This window comes from Pantherophis guttatus, chromosome 5 (genome assembly GCF_059756535.1).
Source record: "Pantherophis guttatus breed Tessera chromosome 5, ASM5975653v1, whole genome shotgun sequence".
Lineage (NCBI taxonomy): Eukaryota > Metazoa > Chordata > Lepidosauria > Squamata > Colubridae > Pantherophis > Pantherophis guttatus.
Genome location: NC_142067.1, coordinates 20,835,407 through 20,847,578, shown reverse-complemented (window position 1 = coordinate 20,847,578; position 12,172 = coordinate 20,835,407). Strand labels below are relative to the sequence as shown.

At 39.5% G+C, this 12,172-nt stretch overlaps 1 protein-coding gene and 1 long non-coding RNA gene across 3 annotated transcripts in view; one reads left to right on the top strand and one right to left on the bottom strand.

Moving 5' to 3' along the window:
• Nucleotides 1-10,544, bottom strand: part of ZC3H12C (zinc finger CCCH-type containing 12C) — a 49,796-nt gene extending 39,252 nt beyond the window's left edge. Inside the window, exon 1 of the mRNA XM_034409676.3 lies at nucleotides 7,527-10,544. The gene's annotated coding sequence lies outside the window, so the exon portion shown is untranslated. The remainder of the gene's footprint in view (nucleotides 1-7,526) is intronic.
• The window catches only part of LOC148113298 (uncharacterized), a 36,147-nt gene continuing 34,518 nt past the window's right edge, over nucleotides 10,544-12,172 (top strand). For both annotated transcript variants that reach the window (XR_015734381.1, XR_015734382.1), the window contains exon 1: nucleotides 10,544-11,121. This is a non-coding gene — a long non-coding RNA (uncharacterized LOC148113298). The remainder of the gene's footprint in view (nucleotides 11,122-12,172) is intronic.

Sequence of the window (12,172 nt, the reverse complement as noted above, 5' to 3'; positions counted from 1 at the left end):
AATGAGAAATGACAATAAATGACTATTGATTAGTTTTTTGCATAGTCACCAATTTCTATTAAATAAAATATTCTAACGTACAAAAGCTCAGTGAATTCATGCAGGTCCACAAAATATATTCTGTATTATCATCATACAAAAAGTTAACAATCAATTCTTGCAGATTTTCTCTGGCAATTGTTCTTTTAGCTCATAAATAAAGAAATAAAAATCACATATTTTACAACAATATGAAACTATACATAACAATTATACAGTAGTATCTCTAAAGTGTTTTTTCTCTTTGAATCTGCCATTTAGATGTAACTCATATTTCCTACAGATTATATGAGATGTATGTATAAGAAACTTTATATGCCTTTTCTATAAAAAAATGTATTCAATGCAATGATATGCAATGAAAAATGTTCAATTATTATTTTTGTGTATGTATGAAAATACTATTAAACTAAATACAGTATAATTCCTCAAAAACAAAAAGAAATATACAATTGGTTGTGCATTTAAAGAATCATGATAAACAGAACTGTCAAATCATCCCTCCTGACTCAGTCCAGTGAATCACTCACTTATTGCAAAGAAAATACAGGTAGTCCTTGACTTATGACCACAACTGAGCCAAAAATTTGTTGCTAGGTGAGTTCTGCCCCATTTATACCTTTTCTTACCATAGTTGTTAAGTGAATCACTGCAATTGTGAATCACTGCAATTGTTAAGTTAGTAACATGGTTGTTATGTGAATCTGGCTTCCCCATTGATTTTGCTTGTCAAAAGGTTACAAAAGATGATCACATGCCCTGGGACACTGCAACCATCATAGGTATGAGTCAGTTGTCAAGCATCCAAATTTTGATTACAAGACCATGAAGATGCTGCAATGGTTGAAAGTGAGAAAAACGGTCATAAGGTCACTTTTTTGTTGTTGTAACTTCGGTCACTAAATGAATCTTTTTAAATTGAGGACTACCCGTACAACATTTTCCCCTTCACCAGCATTACTATGCTATATTTACATATTGATGATGCACCTAGGGAACTTTTCAGTGGTGGTAATGGGAATCTTTATTCCTTTCACATCAAGTAGAGTAAGTTTCACCTAGGATACTACATTGATTCCATATTGGTAACTCATTCTCAGAAATTCTATTATGTTGAACTTCATAGATCAGTGGTTCTCAATCTGTGGTCCACAAACCCCTGGGGTTCCACAATGTTGTCACAGGGGGCTCCACGAAGACTTGAAGAAATGTTAGATTTAAATCTGGACTTATGTCTTGGAGGACCGTGGCCATGGTCTGTGGCCACAAAAGGTATTTAAAGGGAGTCTGTAGTGAAGAAAAGGTTGAGAACCACTGTCATAGACAATATAACAATACATGGACTATTAATTACCTTATGGAAAAAACTGTCTGTGTATATTAATTTTCCCCTAAAAGCAGGCCATTGGGACGCGGTGGCTCAGTGGCTAAGACGCTCAGCTTGTCGATCGAAAAGTCGGCAGTTCAGCGGTTTGAATCCCTAGCGCTGTGTAACGGGGTGAGCTCCCGTTACTTGTCCCAGCTTCTGCCAACCTAGCAGTTCGAAAGCACGTAAAAAATGCATGTAGAAAAAATAGGGACCGCCTTTGGTGGGAAGGTAACAGCGTTCTGTGCGCCTTTGGCATTTAGTCATGCCGGCCACATAACCACATCTTCGGACGGAGCTGACTCTCCGGCTTTGAAACGGAGATGAACACCGCCCCCCCTAGAGTCAGAAATGACTAGCATATACAGTGGGACAAAAAAGTATTTAGTCAGCCACCAATTGTGCAAGTTCTCCCACTTAAAAAGATGAGAGAGGCCTGTAATTGATATCATAGGTAGACCTCAACTATGAGAGATAAAATGAGAAAACAAATCCAGACAATCACATTGTCTGATTTGGAAAGAATTTATTTGCAAATTATGGTGGAAAATAAGTATTTGGTCAATATCAAAAGTTCATCTCAATACTTTGTTATATATCCTTTGTTGGGAATGACAGAGGTCAAACATTTTCTGTAAGTCTTCACAAGGTTGGCACACACTGTTGCTGGTATGTTGGCCCATTCCTCCATGCAGATCTCCTCTAGAGCAGTGATGTTTTGGGGCTGTTGCCGGGCAACACGGACTTTCAACTCCCTCCAAAGGTTTTCTATGGGGTTGAGATCTGGAAACTGGCTAGGCCACTCCAGGCCCTTGAAATGCTTCTTACGAAGCCACTCCTTCGTTGTCCGGGCAATGTGTTTGGGATCATTGTCATGCTGAAAGACCCAGCCACGTTTCATCTTCAATGCCCTTGCTGATGGAAGGAGGTTTGCACTCAAAATCTCACGATACATGGCTCCATTCATTCTTTCCTATACACAGATCAGTCATCCTGGTCCCTTTGCAGAGAAATAGCCCCAAAGCATGATGTTGCCACCCCCATGCTTCACAGTAGGTATGATGTTCTTTGGATGCAACTCAGCATTCTCTCTCCTCCAAACACGACAAGTTGTGTTTCTACCAAACAGTTCTACTTTGGTTTCATCTGACCATATGACATTCTCCCAATCCTCTTCTGGATCATCCAAATGCTCTCTAGCAAACTTCAGACGGGCCCGGACATGTACTGGCTTAAGCAGGGGGACACGTCTGGCACTGCAGGATCTGAGTCCCTGGCGGCGTAGTGTGTTACTGATGATAGCCTTTGTTACGTTGGTCCTAGCTCTCTGCAGGTCATTCACTAGGTCCCCCTGTGTGGTTCTGGGATTTTTGCTCACCGTTCTTGTGATCATTTTGACCCCACGGGGTGAGATCTTGCGTGGAGCCCCAGATCGAGGGAGATTATCAGTGGTCTTGTATGTCTTCCATTTTCTAATTATTGCTCCCACAGTTGATTTCTTCACACCAAGCTGAATCTATTGCAGATTCAGTCTTCCCAGCCTGGCGCAGGTCTACAATTTTGTTTCTGGTATCCTTCGACAGCTCTTTGGTCTTCACCATAGTGGAGTTTGGAGTGTGACTGTTTGAGGTTGTGGACAGGTGTCTTTTATACTGATAACAAGTTCAAACAGGTGCCATTAATACAGGTAATGAGTGGAGGACAGAGGAGCCTCTTAAAGAAGTTACAGGTCTGTGAGAGCCAGAAATCTTGCTTGTTTGTAGGTGACCAAATACTTATTTTCCACCATAATTTGCAAATAAATTCTTTCCAAATCAGACAATGTGATTGTCTGGATTTGTTTTCTTATTTTGTCTCTCATAGTTGAGGTCTGCCTATGATGGCAATTACAGGCCTCTCTCATCTTTTTAAGTGGGAGAACTTGCACAATTGGTGGCTGGCTAAATACTTTTTTGCCCCACTGTATGTGCGAGGGGAACATTTACCTTTTTAAAAGCAGGCCACAAACAGGAGGAAATTAGGCATTTGATAAAATTCTGCTGAATGCAGGGTGGATAAAAATCAATGATTTTTTTAAAAAAATCAAAAAAATCGGATTTTTTTGATTTAAATCGATTTTTTTGATTTTTATCGAATTTATTTTAATAAAAAACTTTGGGGGTAAAAATCTATTGTAAGATAGTTTTCTATTTAAGATACATAAATAATTTAGTTTATTCAGCATGAAATGGAGCTTAGTTATGTAGCATGAGGCTGTATATTCTGCAACACTGGGACTATCGGTGAGTCAACAGTGGGTCAAAGGAGTAGCAGAGATGACAGTTGCTCTTTAAAAATTATGATTTAAATCGAGTTGATTTAAATCAAGCCTTTTTACTAGTGATTTAAATCATGATTTAAATTGTGATTTAAATCAACTCGATTTAAATCAAATCCACCCTGGCTGAATGTGAAGATGATACAGGAATTAAATTATTCAATTTTGCAACCACAACAAGAAGGCAATTTTATAGAAAATAAAAAGGTTAAGAACCACTACCTATGCTAAGTATAACTCCCAAAGCACATTGTTGCAAACAAACAATTTCTCTAGGTCTAAAGCAGCCTCTCTGAAAGACTGGAGGCAAGGGTTTTGAAGGCTTTATCTCATATAACTAGTCTTTGGGAACATGCACAGCCACTTCACTTTTCTGGTAGCCCCAGTGGGAGTAGAACCTGTCTTTGCACATGCATGTAGAAACAACAGGGAAAAATGAGTAGCACACTAAGTTTTCTGGGGGATGCAACTGCTGTAATACTATGAGGAAACGAGCTCCGATTGAACCAATGTATCCCAGAAAATGTTCTTTGGATTGCTTTCTACAACTATATTATGAATCTGCTTCATTATCACACAGAATAAATGGGTAGAAGGTAGGAGAAATCACATTCCCCCTTTTGCTTTAGACAGAAGATTTATGCCTATTTTATCCATAGTAACTTAAAAAGCATAATGCAAACAATGCTAAAAATCAAAGACACAAGGCAAAGAAGGTAAATATAGAAAAGATGGAACAGGATACTATTTCAGAGATTAATGTTGCTATACAACAGGGGTGTCAAACTCAAGGCCCAGGGACCAGATCCGGCCCTGCTTCCGTCTGCCAGTGAAAATGGACCTCGGGAAGAGTGGCAGGAGGCCATCACGACTGAAAACGGAGCTCGGGAGCCCGTTTTCAGTGGCAGAGCGCTCAGGCCACCGCAGATGCCCCCGACACAAGTGATGTTAAGCTGGCCATGCCCATCCTGGCCACACCCATCCCAGCACCCAAAGTGAAACACAGCTCTGATGTGGCCAACATCATATTTCCCCAAACTAAGTATTGCTACTTAAACATGCTGGTCTGTAAATACTTAACAGTAAAAAAGACATTCAGGTAAATTTAGTAGCTTAAACATGTCAAGCCTGGTCAGAGAGCACAAATGGTCTATAGATCAATATACTATATAGATTCTGTGTTATCTGTTTTGTTACAACAAATCGTCTAACTAGTACGCGGCTGTTTAAACTAACTGATTTTTTTAGAGCATTGTGTCTCTGGTTTCTGTATGAATTTATCAGAAATGTTTATAATATTAAAATTGACCAATGCTTTTCTGCTACAGTTGTTAAGCAAATCACTGAAGTTAAGTGAATCATATTAAGTTAAGGAAATCTGACTTTCTTCATTGACTTTGCTTGTCAGAAGCAAAGTAAGTTGAGGACACATAATTTGTGTTCTGAAATCAAAGCTCTAAACAATCTCCACTCTCCGTTCCACTTTGCTGTTTAGACACCAGTGGGGTTGATGTCTCCAGGGAGGGGGAAGAATCAATCGTATTTGAGCCATAATTTGTTTCCAATTTGTTGGAAAAGCACTAATTGACTGGCTTCACATATTTCACTAAGACATAAGCAAAAATTTATAAAGCATTCACTTTGCCTGAGTTTATCCAACATGCTAAACCAAAACCAATCAAACCAGATAATGGTTACAACAACACTTTGTTAATATTTCTTAACTTTCACAGGATCAAAGCCATGGTATAATAGTGGGCAGCATGTTGCATCAATGAACCTTGAAAAAAAACACCCTACCAAGATCCAAATTCTTCCTTAGTTATAGGACTGCAGGATGGCCTTGAGCAAATTACTTGCTGAAATTATTTTCTATTTACTTGCATTTTGGCACAAGAATGTCTATAATGATTACATATTATCAAAATTATCATGTATACTGCATACTATTAGATATATTACGGGCTAGTTCACACCACAATATAAAGTGAAAGATCCATTACTGTACATAATATATGTGAACACCTTCCTCTTAAATTCACAACAATTCTATGAGGTAGGTGGGTGACTGCTATAGACCTAACCAGTGAATTGCTCTCTTTTTTTTAATTTAATATTTTCATTTAACTTTCTTAACTTACACAATTGACAGTATTTAAACTTAAAAGAAAAAAAGAAACCAAAACAAAAATAGAGGGGAAAAAATTAGAAGAGGGACCTCTTACAAAGACTACAAACTACGAAACGAAAAAGAGATGAAAAATAAGCTGCCTTATAATTTATATTATAAATTATAATATAGTTTATAGTTTATATAGAGACAGACTACTACAGAATATGGAACAAATGGTATAATTGGCTTAACACTATCAATAAAGAAAAATAAATACAAGAAGAAAAGAACAAAAATACAAATATGTATATAAATAACTTTTTATAGGTATATAATATGAATGGAAAAATGTAAAACAGTAAAGATGTAATCAAAATATATAGATCTTTATAGGGGGAAAGACAGGGAGAGAAAAAAAGAAGAGAAGAAAAGGAGGAGGGGAAAAAAAGGAGTATTAGACTAAGAAAAGGGGGAAGAAGTATAAAGTATCAGATGGAAAACCACTATGAAACTATGCTTAAAAAGGATAAGCTATTTATATGTCGTATGTTGTGTAAATGTCTAATTTGTGTTTTAATAAAATTTATAAATTTTTTAATAAATTTATATTTATCAATAGTCCTTGGTTTACTAATAGAATGAACCTCCTAAGGCAAGAAGAGATTTAAACCTGGGTTTCCCCAAACTAATGCTATTTATATGTAGCCATAACATTGTACAATAAAAAACAAAATGATCACAAAAATACAGAAATAATTCCAGAAATAATCTTTAAAACTGCCCAACCCTTTTAGAACATATTAAAAACAAAACCAATGTAATACGACATATGGATGACTGATCTGAACTGAATGCTAGTCTTTCCAAGTGTTTTCCCAAGTGTTTTCCCAAGTGTCAGATGTGCAGATTTCTTGTGAAAGGCTGTTGCACTGCCAAGAAGCACAATGAACTTGCTTTCCCCTGGATTTCGAGCCGGGGAAATCCCCTGGATGGCTCAGCATACATCCTGGTTTCTTACCTGGACTACACCTTGGTCCAGGGAACGTAGTTCTTTTGTCATACATAGTGCAACATACAGGGAACCAATATTTAATTTGTACCTGAACGCATGTTCCAAGAAAAAACAAACAAACTTAACATGTAATTTATTTCCCAGTGAGACCAATACCCTGTAGGTTCATAAAGGAATCCCGGGGAGCTTTATTCTAAAGCAAACTAAAGATTTCTTCCTCTCCAACAGGCTGCCTACCAAGTAAGTTTCGTTAAAATATAAAATATTTATATTTATGCAAGCAGGATAAACTGTAAACCCTTGGTTCACGCTGAGCGACAACTTCCACCAGCATAGAAGTTCCCTCCAAGGCAAATCTTTTAAATCTAAAAACTCCAAGGCAAGAATCCGGGCGAGGAACCAAGACGCGCAATCTTGAGGAAATTCAATGAGAAACAGGACCGGGGCGGGGAGGATCAGGAAGAGAAGCCTCTTGCTCGAGACCTTCATACGGTCGGAGGCTCGGCTGGAAAACCGTAAAGCGGCTTTTCGGGGGCCAAGGAAATACCGGGGGGGACGGGGACGACACGCTTTCAAGCCCAAGCGGGGTCGTTTTTTTTCCTCGGGGTGGGGACGACTTTTTCAAGCGGGTTTGGCGCCCTCGACTCGGCGCTTGAGCTCCGGAGAGACGGTCTCTCACCTTCCATAGGTTCAAAGCGAAGCGGCTGGGTCCCTTCTTGCCTTCTCCCTCTTCCTCCTCCTCCTCCTTCTCTCGCCAGAGGTACCTCGCGGCCTTTCGGCGGCTGGGAAGCTCAGCAACGCGACCTCGAGGACTCCTCCCCGCCAGGCCGGGCCTGCAAAACACCCGGCCGGTTGCCCCGCAGAGGGGCGGGAGCACAGGCATAACGTTACACGGGAGGCCGAGGCAGCCCGGTCCCGCCTCCTCTTCGCCGGGGAATATCCGAGGGTCTCCCGCCTTGACTCTCGCTCCGGCTCCGCCCCCCCGACCGCTCCGGGCCCGGTGAGGGAAGCACCCGGCCTCCCTCACGCCCGTCCCCGCCGCCTTGGGAGCGGCCCCGGAGAGGCCGCGGCGGCCTTTAGTGTCCAGGCGCCTCCCCCTCGCGGCCATCTGCCGGGAGGGGCAGAAGCAGAGGCGGGCCGCGAAGGCGAGGGAGTCGAGTCAGCCGCTGGGAGGTGGAGGTGCGGCTTGGCAGGTCCTAGGTGCGGCGGGGTCTGGGATCCGCTTCTGTCGTGGCTGTCTTAACCTGCGCCAGTTTTCGCCATTCCGATTCAGGGGGATGGGGGGGACCCGAGGTAGGAAAAAGTCTGGCCTGTGGCGCCTTTGGAGCACTCTGCACTTGCTCAAGGGCACTTCGGAAGGGCGAGGCTGAGGCCCCGGTGGCCGATTCCCTGCTTGCCACACATTCGCACAATACATTACTGCGTTACTATTACTATTAATCTTCTCGATGTTCCTATCACCCATTTCCTCCCACTTACTATTGCATGACTGTAACTTGTTGCTGTATTCTTATGATTTATATTGTTTCCTAGTATGATTCGATTGCTTATTTGTACTCTATGACTATCATTAAGTGTTGTACCTTATGATTCTTGAAGGATTTTCTTTTTATGTTCTTTTTATTTAACCAATTTCGTTGTATACATGATGTACAATGACAATAAAGGGTATACTAATACTAATACTATACTACATATACTACACTATACTATACACTAATCCTATCCTATCCTATCCTATCCTATCCTATCCTATCCTATCCTATCCTATCCTATATACACTGAGAGCATATGCACCGAAGACAAATTCCTTGTGTGTCCAATCACACATGTCCAATAAAGAATTCTATTCTATACAGAAGGCACAGATAAACGGCAGTCCGGCGTGTAAGAAGCAGGAACAAGGGCTGCCTTAGGAAATCCGCAGCAGGGATGGATGTCTGAAGGGGTAAAAAACCAATGCTAACCCTTGAACCCAAACCTGTAACTTGCCAAGGCTCTTAAAAACTTTGCCCTATTACTTTGGTCAGACACACAAATACAAAGTTGCAGAGCCAGCCAGCTTCCCTATTATTGCAACCATACTAGTATATTTTTAGATGTGAAAATGGGAAGTAATTAACCACAAATGCTGATTTTTGCAGAATTTTACACCATAAGCATAAATCTAATTCTTGGTTTCAAAATACGATGACGATTTTATGACATGTTGACAGATGACACATTAATGCCATTGGTAATCAGCATTTATTATGCAACTATATTTGTATAAAGGTTGTTTGTACCCTCCTTCAGTGGACAGAACTCTCTTCCCTGTGCAGTTTAAAAAAACTTGGCTCAAGAGTGGTCTCCACTCGGGGAATTTTCCCATACCCATCCTCGTATCCACTCTCATCCTTTCCCCAACTTGCCCATTAATAAGGAAGCAACTCTTAAAATGCAATCCCTTTGTGTGAAGCAAATAGCCCTTCACATTGCTCTGCTCCTATCACAAATTCTGCCATTCTGTTCCAACTTTTGATTTCATTTAGGCACCCCAACTTTTGCAGATTGCAATTATCATGCCTGAACTACCGGTATCAGCCAATTTACTCATCAACTAGCATCCCCCTTTCCTCATTTCTCAGCAATCTTGGACAATCTAGGATAATTTGGGCTGCAAAATGCCAGATAACCACTAGAAGGCAATAAATATAAACACATGCTCTTTGTAATACTTCTATTAATATTAAAGCACTGTTTTTTCAAACTTGGCAACTTTTTAAGATCCTTCAGCTCCCAGAATTTCCTAGCCAGCATGCTGCAAGTTAAAGGCCACACATCTTCAAATTGCCAAGTTTGAAAAACAGTGTTCTGCTGTAAATTCTGCATTCCATAATCCATCTCTAGCACATTCCATGTAGCATTGCGTGCAGTTCCCATCTTCCTTCCCTGCATTAGCCTCACCAGGAAGCCACTTTTTCTCAGTCTGAGTGTCTGATCTCCAGCTTGCAAAACAGCTTAGTCACAACAGCTTCTCTGCTTCCTTGGCGCTTTCTTTCTCTCTTCTTAGCAATTCCCCTGTGCATTTTGGTCTGCTTGTATGTTTCTTCCCCATCATCACCTCTTGCACTTTTCTTACCTGGTGATCTTTGTCTTGATTATCTTGCATCATTTGCTTCTTACTGGAGTTATCCAGTGTCTGGATTAAAAAGCAGCCAGGAAGGAGCCTGACAAAAATTAGGGAGAGATGGGAATTAACAATGGTAGATTTCTTTCTCTCTCTTGCTCCTCTTTTTTTTCCCTTCTAATTCTTGTCTTGCACTCCATGGTTTGAAAAAGCCAGCAGGAATCTCTTAACAAGCTGATTCCTATGGGTTCTGGAGCTGGTTCCTTCTTTCAAACATCCTGTCAGCACTTCAACCTGCATTTACTCTAGTGCTGACATAAGAAGGAGAAGAGGGGGCAGCTGGCAAGAGGACGCTTGACTTCTCACCTACTTATTTTCCCTGAAGATAATATCCCCTAGGAGATGAGATGGGAGGGGGGACATTCCTGGGAGCTGAAGTGGTAGATATGGGGAAAATGATTTGTAAGAGGGCCAATGAGATGCAGAGAATTGGAGAACGGAAAGGGAAGGTTTGGGGTCAGGAAGTCAGAGTTGGCTACGCCACGATCGGGGACAGGTTGTTGTGCTTAATAAAATGAAAGATTTCTTCAAAGACTATTTGTTTGGAAATGCAATTTATTTTATTTGAGACGACATCAAAACCTGACACATCCTTCATGTCTTAAATCTTTATAGGCATCTGAAATACTCTCCTGTAAATCTTGCTTTGAGGCATGCGGGGTTTTTTTCCCCTTCCACTTAACTACTGATAAATGGGTGAGATTTCCTTTTCCCAGGGAAAAAGAAATTATGCTCAAGAAACTATTGTGCTCTTTCAGTGGCAAAACATCCTATTGCTGTAGGGAGGTTGAGAAAAGAATCACAGTCAAATCATGTGATTACATTCTGTTTCAGAACAATATTGACAAAAGTGAACACAGGTTGACTTCTGGAAGACAAAACTCAAAGGCATTTCCCAGAAAGAACGTATATGGCTTGCTGTGTACCTTACTATATAATTAATTGTTCAACACCATTGTAAATGGCTACAATAATTATCATTCTTTATGCTTCAGTATTTCATTTCCCTTTGGTATAACTGCTCACAATTGCCACAGACAAGCCAACTGTGTACATATTTGATTCTCTTCGTTTACAACTCATGCATCTGATGAAACAGACTGCAGTAAGGAATTTTACCCTTTCTCTCTTTACTTTTTATTCATTGCTTTTTAACATATTCTTTTGGAGTGTTTATTAGTGAACCTTTTGTACATATGAACTGTTCAAATAAATGGTTTAAATTAATTCATGTTCTTCTATATCTTTATAGATGAACAAGCACAAAGAGCTATAGACTTTACAATTATAACCTGTGCTTGAATTAAGGATGGGGAAAAGATGGTTGCAGAATGTGGATTAAATCATCAAAGTAATACAATTTATATTCAACAGAGCAAATAACAAGAAATTTGAAGAAATTTAATTTCTTGTATTTTAAAAAATACAAGATATGTATTAAAACAATAACAAGCATAAAACAATATAAGCCATTGAAATAAACATAAAAGACGAACAAAATATGTTGCTAGATTTCTGTTTTCCCCACATCCTTTATTAGGAGTAGTAAAGCAGTACCGGTATATCACAAAAAAGGTGCTACTAATCACTAGGACTATGTGTATTGTAGTTTATATTTGGAAATCCGATGCTATTTTTGTATAGCACATGGCTAAAAAAACCTATTTTAATCAATTAGTAGCAGTGCTGCTGATATACCATATGGACAAAAAGAAAACCATGGGATGTGGGAGTAAGAAGGATGTGGGAGTAAATTACATTATAGATTAATGCATGATTTTTAAAAATGTATTAAAAATAAGTCCTACTTGCATGACTTGCCAAGATACATTACTGTAAGTTAGTAAAACATGGTTTATATTTATATGGAAATCTAGTTACTTCTAGTTTCTTAAAACCAGCCCTAGTTTTCCTTCTTTTCCTCTTTTTTTCTTACACTTTCACTCTTTTTCTCTCCTGAGCCTTTTCGTTTTTTCAAATCTGTTTTTTATTCGTTTATCCCTTAGTTTTGTAGGTTTTTTGTTTATGTATAATTCTACATTCCTTATTTACAGAAATCATTTCAAAATTTAGAATGAAATCCACTGGGAACCATCTCAAATAAGGCAGGCTCTGAGTCTCTCTAACCAAATATGTTTAAACCAGATATGTTTATC